The following is a 7703-nucleotide window of genomic DNA, read 5'->3' on the forward strand; positions in this document are numbered from 1 at the left end:
AAATGATCTTTAGAGTCAAAGTAGAGGCAACTCTTTGAAGAAGCCGGGAGTGCTTGAACTTGGGACGAACGATGCCATCCTTTCCCAAAACAAACTCATCTCACAACAAGTGGAACTCTTAACGCAGCAAATAAAAGAGTTGAGAGAACCTTCAAAAGCTAAACAAATAGCTTGTTGTGAGCTTTGCAAAGGTGAGCATGACACCGGATTTTGTCCACCTCCCGGGTTCGAAGAAGTAAACTACATGGCAAACCAATGGGACTACCAACCGAGACAACAACAACAACAACCTTATCAACCACACCCTAAAAAACAACAACAATTCCAAGGGAATCAAGGGTTCCAACCTAGGAGTAACTATTACCATAACCAAGGTTATGGGGGTGGTTCTTCTAGCCGTCAAAACCCTCCCCAAAATCCTTATCAACCTCAACAACCGTCGGTCGTAACTTCAAAGTTGGAAGAGACATTGACACAATTTATGCAAATGTCAATGGCTGATCAAAAGAGCAACGACGCGGCTATAAAAAATCTCGAGACTCAAGTTGGGCAACTTGCTAAGCAACTAGCGGAACAACAACCCGGTCCTTCCTTTTCGGCGAACACGCAAATAAATCCTAAGGAGCATTGTAAGGAGATCACGACAAGAAGTGGGAGGGAGTTGATTAGTGAGAATAAAAAAAGAGATGAGATTGAACAAAGAGAGGAAAAGAAGAAAAATGAGGAGGAAATATTGGAGGATAATATTGATGGTGAAGTGGGGGAGTGGAGTGAGGAAGAAGTTGAAAAGAATGAAAAGAATGGTGTAGTTGAAAAGAAAGAAAGTGTGGAAATTGAGAAAAATACGATTGATGAAGTAATGGGGGAGGAAGTGAAAAAGAAAAGAGCGAGAAGTTCTAGAGTTGCTAAGGGAAAGGAGGTAGTGAGCGCTACTCCAATCCAAAACCTTCCTTATCCTTATGCTCCGTCCAAAAGGGAGAATGAACGACATTACGCCCGGTTCATGGATATTTTTAAACAACTGCAAATCAACATTCCGTTTTCCGAAGCCTTGGAGCAAATGCCGAAGTATGCCAAATTCATGAAGGACATACTTAAAAAAAAGCGGAGGTATACGGAACCGGAGACCATCGTCCTAGATGCGAGTTGTAGTGCAATTATTCAAAGGACGCTTCCGAAAAAAGAGGTTGATCCGGGACGAGTTACTTTGCCGGTTAAAATTGGTGATATCTATGTCGGGAAAGGACTAATTGATTTGGGGTCAAGCATTAATCTTATACCTTTGTCTATTATAAAGAGGCTTGGCAACATTGAAATTAAGTCCATCCGGATGACGTTGCAATTGGCGGATAAGTCGACCACCCATCCTCATGGCGTAGCCCAAGATGTTTTGGTTAAAGTCGACAAATTCTTTTTCCCGGTCGATTTTATTGTTATTGATATGGAAGAAGATGATGATGCTCCGCTCATTCTGGGCCGACCGTTCATGAAAACCGCGCGCATGATGATAGACGTTGATGACGTTTTGATAAAGGTGAGAGTCCAAAATGAAGAAGTTACTTTCGATCTATTCGAAGCAATGAAGCATTCAAAAGATAGAAGTGATAGTTTTCGCATCGATGTGATCGAAGAGGCAATTTTGGAGGTTTCTAAGCATATTCATGAGATATCTCCTATGGAGTTAGCTCTTGACGACTCATTTGAAGTTTTCACAGCTGAAGAAGAGCAAGCTCTTGATGAATGCTTAAGGGAACTTGATGGTTTAAACGAACTACAACCGTGGGAAGTTGAGGAGGAAGACTTGAAGAAGGAGGTTAATGACGAAAAAGCGCCTATTGAATTGAAAATGTTACCTTCTACTTTGAAGTATGTATTCCTAGATGAGACCGAAGCAAAGTCGGTCATCATAAGCAACCTTTTGTCAAATGATGAAGAATCTCGTTTGATCAATGTGCTAAAAAAAATCAAGAAGCCATGGGTTGGACTCTTTCCGATCTCAAAGGAATTAGTCCTTCCTATTGCATGCACAAGATCTTAATGGAAGAGGATTTTAAGCCGGTAGCTCAACCACAACGCCGCTTAAATCCTACTATGAAGGAGGTTGTTAGAAAGGAAGTTGTCAAGCTGTTGGATGCGGGAATGATTTACCCGATTTCGAATAGTCCATGGGTTAGTCCTGTGCATGTGGTTCCGAAGAAAGGTGGAATTAACGTGATCCGAAATGACAAGGATGAGTTGATCCCTACTAAAGTTGCAACGGGGTGGCGAATGTGTATTGATTATAGGCGGTTGAATACCGCAACTCGAAAAGATCATTTTCCACTCCCGTTCATGGATCAAATGCTCGAAAGACTCTCGGGGCAACAATACTATTGTTTCTTGGATGGCTATTCCGGGTATAACCAAATTGCGGTTGACCCGGCCGATCATGAAAAGACGGCTTTCACATGTCCGTTTGGAGTTTTCGCATACCGAAAAATGCCCTTTGGGTTGTGCAATGCACCAGCGACTTTCCAAAGATGTGTGCAAGCCATTTTTGCCGACCTTATTGAGAAAACAATGGAAGTCTTCATGGATGACTTCTCGGTATTTGGTGCTTCCTTTAGTCTATGCTTGGCAAACTTGAAAACGGTGCTTGAAAGATGTGTGAAGACCAATCTTGTGCTTAATTGGGAGAAGTGCCACTTCATGGTGACCGAGGGGATAGTGCTTGGCCATAAAGTCTCTTCAAGAGGGCTTGAAGTTGATCGTGCTAAGGTTGAAGTGATTGAAAAGTTACCGCCTCCGGTGAATGTGAAGGGAATACGATGCTTTTTGGGGCACGCCGGGTTCTATCGGCACTTTATCAAAGACTTCTCAAAGGTAGCTAAGCCTTTGAGTAATTTGCTAGCTAAAGACCAGGTATTTCTCTTAACCGATGAATGTTTGCAAGCTTTTGAAACTTTGAAAGAAAAATTGGTTGCCGCTCCAATTATAGTCGCTCCAAATTGGAATTTAAATTTTGAGCTAATGTGTGATGCAAGCGACTATGCAATCGGAGCGGTATTAGGCCAAAGAAAAGAGAAAAAATTTCATGTGATACATTACGCAAGTAAAGTTCTTAATGAGGCTCAAATCAACTATGCCACCACTGAAAAAGAATTACTTGCGATAGTGTATGCGCTTGAAAAGTTTAGGTCTTATCTTATAGGGTCTAAAGTCGTAGTGTATACCGACCACTCGGCGATTAAATATTTGCTCACCAAACCGGATTCGAAGCAAAGGCTCATCCGTTGGATCCTCTTGTTGCAAGAATTTGATGTTGAAATCAAAGACAAGAAAGGATCGAAAAATTTGGTGGCGGATCATTTATCTCGCTTAGTTAATGTGGAGGTTATAGCTTTAGAGAAGGAAATCCGAGAAGAGTTTCCTGATGAAAAACTCTTCAAAATTCAAGTTAGGCCGTGGTTTGCAGACTTTGTGAACCACAAGGCTAGTGGTTTTGTGCCTCCCGACCTAACTTCGAACCAAAAAAGGAAGTTTCTTTCGGATGCCAAGTATTACGTATGGGATGACCCGTACTTGTTTAAGTTGGGTAGTGATAACCTATTAAGGAGATGCGTTACTGGCGATGAAGCGCAGAGCATCCTTTGGCATTGTCACAACTCGCCTTACGGCGGACACTATAATGGGGTGAGAACGGCCACTAAAATCCTTCATTCAGGATTTTATTGGCCCACTATTTTCAAAGACGCACATACCCATGCGCAAAGTTGTGATAGTTGCCAGAGAAGCGGTGGGATTGGTAAGAGAGACGAGATGCCTCTCCAAAACATTCAAGAGGTTGAAGTATTTGATTGTTGGGGCATCGATTTTGTGGGACCATTCCCACCCTCTTATGGTAACGAGTATATGCTTGTCGCAGTTGATTACGTTTCTAAGTGGGTTGAGGCGATCGCCTCACCTCGGGAGGATGCGAAAACGGTAATAAAATTTTTGAAGAAAAACATATTTTCCCGTTTCGGAACCCCCCGAGTGTTGATAAGTGACGCAGGGTCACACTTTTGTAATGCACCGTTGGAAAGCATTTTAAAACATTACGGTGTATCACACAGAGTGGCAACTCCGTATCACCCACAGGCTAATGGGCAAGCCGAGGTCTCTAATCGTGAGATTAAGAGAATTCTCGAAAAAACTGTGTCAAATTCGAAAAAAGAGTGGTCACAAGAATTGGATGAAGCGTTATGGGCATACCGTACCGCCTTTAAAGCTCCAATTGGGCTCACTCCTTTTCAATTGGTGTTTGGTAAAACTTGCCATTTGCCGGTCGAATTGGAGCACAAAGCCTTGTGGGCTCTGAAATTTTTAAATTTTGAAAAGGATTTGGCAGGTGAGAAAAGGAAGGTGCAACTGCTTGAGTTGGAAGAGATGCGCAATGCCGCATATCACTCAAGTTGGTTGTACAAAGAGAAGGTAAAAAAATATCATGACAAAAAGCTTCGAAAGAAAGAATTTGTGCCCGGACAGTTGGTCCTATTGTTCAATTCCAGGTTGAAGTTATTCCCCGGAAAGTTGAAATCAAAATGGTCCGGGCCATTTCGGGTCAAAGAAGTGAAGGAGTACGGAGCTATTGTCATTGAGGACATGGAAAAGAAGGAGAGTTGGACCGTTAAAGGCCAACGTTTGAAGGTTTATCTTGGCGGTCATGTGGATCGCGAGAGCTGTGTTATTCCTTTGGATGCTCCTCTGTGAGCATCGCACCGTCGAGCTTATCCGACGTTAAACAAGCGCTTGTTGGGAGGCACCCCAACATTGTAAGTATTTACAGTTTTTCTATGGTGTCGTATTGGGATTCCAATTGTTAAAACCTTACTGAATGTACCAGGAATGCTGTTTTTGAAAAGGAAAATGCTGTCGTGCTCGCTTGATGCTCGCTAGGCGACGCAGTAGCGAGCGGATTCGCTAGCTGCTCGCTAGGCGAAGCAGCAGCGAGCACTGCGTGGCAGCACTCATTTAATTATCAGCAGACCACTCTTTTGGGCCCAAATGCACTTTTCTTTTTACAACTCTGAACTGAAGCACTAACACAACTCTCACAAACACTCTCTCACTTTTCATCTCACTCACAAACAACTCTCACAAACACTCAAACCCTAAACTGAAGCATTGCAAACCTCACTGCACTTCAAATTCAATCAATCTCTTTCACTAAGGTTTGCCCTAATTCCATTTCTTTATGTTTGAACTTTGTAAATTTCTGATTTGCATGTCATTTAGGGTGAATTTGGGGGAATGGGTATATTAGGTTTTGCATGTGGGTGTAGATTTGCATGTACATTATAACGATGTTTTTCTTGATAGATCATTTTGTTCTGAAATAGACACCATGAGAACTTGGGTTTTGCCAAAATTTCACTGTAAACATTGCAGAACCCAAAAACCCGTAAGATTCGCTAGCAACTCGCTAGGCGAATCAGTGGCGAGCTTTCGCTGCCACTACGCTAGGCGAACCTGTAGCGAAGCTTCGCTAGGCGAAGCAGCAGCGAGCATGACAGTAGTTGGAATTCTGGTTTTGCTTTCTAATCTGTTTTGTGTTTGTGTTGTTTCCTCTCTATGTCTGTGCAGATGGAATCCAGATCCGGAGCTTCAAAAAAGAGAAAGGGAGGGAACACTTCCCGTCCCGTACCAATACAATTCGACACCGACAAATTTGTCGGGCCAAAGCAAGTCGCAAGATATATTGCTTTGGAAAAGCGAAAGATTTTGCCGGAAAAGAGATTTTTAATCAACCCTGAAGGCACGAACCGAACATTCGCCGGGTTGATTAACAGCAAAAATTGGGATCGGTTAATATCCCCCCTAGAGCATTACGATATCGCAACAATGCGTGAGTTCTACGCGAACGCACTGCCGAACGATGACGAGCCATTCACATGGACGTCTAGAGTGTCCGGCCGTCCTGTTGCGTTCGATTGGGATGCAATTAACCGTGTCCTGGGTGAACCGCTCCATCTGGGAGTCGAGGAGAGAGACACCTACCACCAAGATTTAAGGCTTCACCGGGTTACTGATACGATCTCTGTTGCCCTGCTTCTAAGAGGGAAATCAGTTGAGCTGAACCCATCTGGGGTTCCCATGAGATACCATAGGGAGTACATGACTCCCTTGGCTCAACTGATTCTTTTGTTGGTTCTTACAAACATCGCACCCAAGTCTCATACTTCTACCGTGCCGATCCCAATGGCACACTTGGTACACAGCATCCTCACGAACGTCCAGATTGATGTGGCGAGGAGTATTGCTTTTGAGCTGAAGTCCGTGATTGAAAGCGGGCTAAAGTCGGGGGCATGAGTGAATTATCCCCTGGCTTTCCCTTGCCTAATCATGGCTTTGTGCCTGCAAGCGAGGGTGAGGCTACCCTCTAGGGTTCAAGTAAGGATCCCGCCACCCATTGATGACCGGTACGTGGCCAAGTATTGCAAACCGAAGAATGTAGGAAGTAGTTCAGCTGCTGAGGTTACCGGGGCTTCTGATGGTCCTGGTACTTCTACTCTAGGATCTGATCCTTTCCAGCAGGCTGTCTGCAACTACAACTGGGACTGGATGGCGGCAACTCAGCGCGCCATGCTCGATATGCACGATTCTATGCAGCTGTTACAGCTGCATATGTGCGACCCCTCCGGAGAGCATTCTATGATGACACGTGAGCAGTTTCTGCAGCACGCGAGCTGGCCTGTGGACAGGCCTGTGTTTGGAGAGGGGGCGGGTGCTGGTGCGTCTTCTGGTGCTGCTGCTGCTGATGATGATGATGATGATGATGATGAGGCTACCGGTACTGATGAGGGTTATGAGTCCGTGAAGGGCTAAGTTATTTTATTTTTCATATTATGTTTTATTTCTATTGTATTTTCAGACTTGTGTATTTTGATGTTGGTTATGTACTTTTGGGGTGTTTTGTCCCCCATGAACAATTTTAAATTTTGAAGTAATGTATTATTTATGTTTTAAATTTCTTTTGTTTTAATAAATTTTTGGTTGGTTGAGTGTCAAACCTTCTAGATTGGTTGCTCCTCACAGAAGTATCCAATGAAGGTGCATCCGAGCTTGGATGGCAATGATAAAAATAAACAAGTGAATAATGTTAAGGTACATGGTTACCTCCGGCTAGAATTTTAGAATGCATTAAGAACTTTACTCTTTTTTGTAATTGAATATTGTCTTTTTGCAACACAATTGAATGAATGTTTCATCTAGGACTTAAAACCACAAATTGTGAGGAAACCTCCATTGTACACTTAAATGTTGGATTCTAATAAGCTTTGTTGATTCATTTGATTCATGCTTTGTCTTTTATTATTGTGAATATGTGGAAGCAATTAGAAATGATCAAGGCACTTGTTTTCTATCGAGCACAACCAGTTCCAAATACAACTTACCTGTGAGCAGAGAGAGTATTCGTTAACCCCTTTGAGCTTAAACAGTTGAATCTCAGCTTGAAATAAAGCGAGATTTCAAAAATCTTTTTTTTACAACCCGGAAAATTTTGATAATTGTTCTTTTGCCGTAAAAAGTCAAGAGCATTCACTTAGGGTGAGTAAGAAATAAGTTGGGGAGAACGAAAATGAGAATCGGTAAGTGCCACAACTCTTGAAAAACCGAGCAAGCATAAAAAAAAAAAATATATATATATATATATATATATATATATATATATATATATATAT

This window comes from Lathyrus oleraceus, chromosome 1 (assembly GCF_024323335.1).
Source record: "Lathyrus oleraceus cultivar Zhongwan6 chromosome 1, CAAS_Psat_ZW6_1.0, whole genome shotgun sequence".
NCBI classification, from domain to species: Eukaryota; Viridiplantae; Streptophyta; class Magnoliopsida; order Fabales; family Fabaceae; genus Lathyrus; species Lathyrus oleraceus.